This window comes from Atta colombica, unplaced genomic scaffold, assembly GCF_001594045.1.
Source record: "Atta colombica isolate Treedump-2 unplaced genomic scaffold, Acol1.0 scaffold105, whole genome shotgun sequence".
NCBI classification, from domain to species: domain Eukaryota; kingdom Metazoa; phylum Arthropoda; class Insecta; order Hymenoptera; family Formicidae; genus Atta; species Atta colombica.
In genome coordinates this window covers 3,673,566-3,674,295 of record NW_017259190.1, presented here as the reverse complement: position 1 = coordinate 3,674,295, position 730 = coordinate 3,673,566, and positions in this window count along the sequence as shown.

The window sequence follows — 730 nt, the reverse complement described above, 5'->3', positions numbered from 1 at the left end:
TACGTTAAAATCGAAACTGTAAGGATTGTTTTGCCGTTTTGTCAAGCAGTTTTGATACTCAAATGCGAATAAAAAATGATAACCTCGCCGAATATGGCAAATGATAAATAATTCTCTCCTTGCAACATCGATATATAATTTTTTCTTAGCAAATCTTTTTAGCCATTTAAACACAAATTAAATGAATTAATCGTCAATCAAGTTAGTTTCTTTTTACGTTTTCTTCTGAATTTTAATTGTACTGTTAATGTTTTAACATATTAATATCAATTTGAAAAAGAATTGCAATAATTCATTTTGAATGAACGTTTTCTTTATTAATATTATTATAAATGTACAATATACAATTACACTTAGTTCGATATATCAATAAACGAACGTTATCCTTTCACTTTATTCCTTCTGTATAATGAAATAATGATAATTATATATTGCTAACGAAATTTAAAATCTAATAATTATGCTTAATTTGCAAACGCGAAATTTTTTATGTTACGCAACATGTAACATCATTGAAGTGGAATGTAATCTTTGATGTATAAAATTGTTATATGATTATGATCGTGTCCAATATTGCAATTATCAAAGTCACTCGCGTAAGCTTTTTGTGTTTCATTTGTTCAGTTACGAACAAGTTTTAGTTACAACCTTGTGAGCATTCTGTGTGAATTTTTGTATAAAATATATCTATATAAATTTATATAAATTTATATATAAATTTATATGTCTA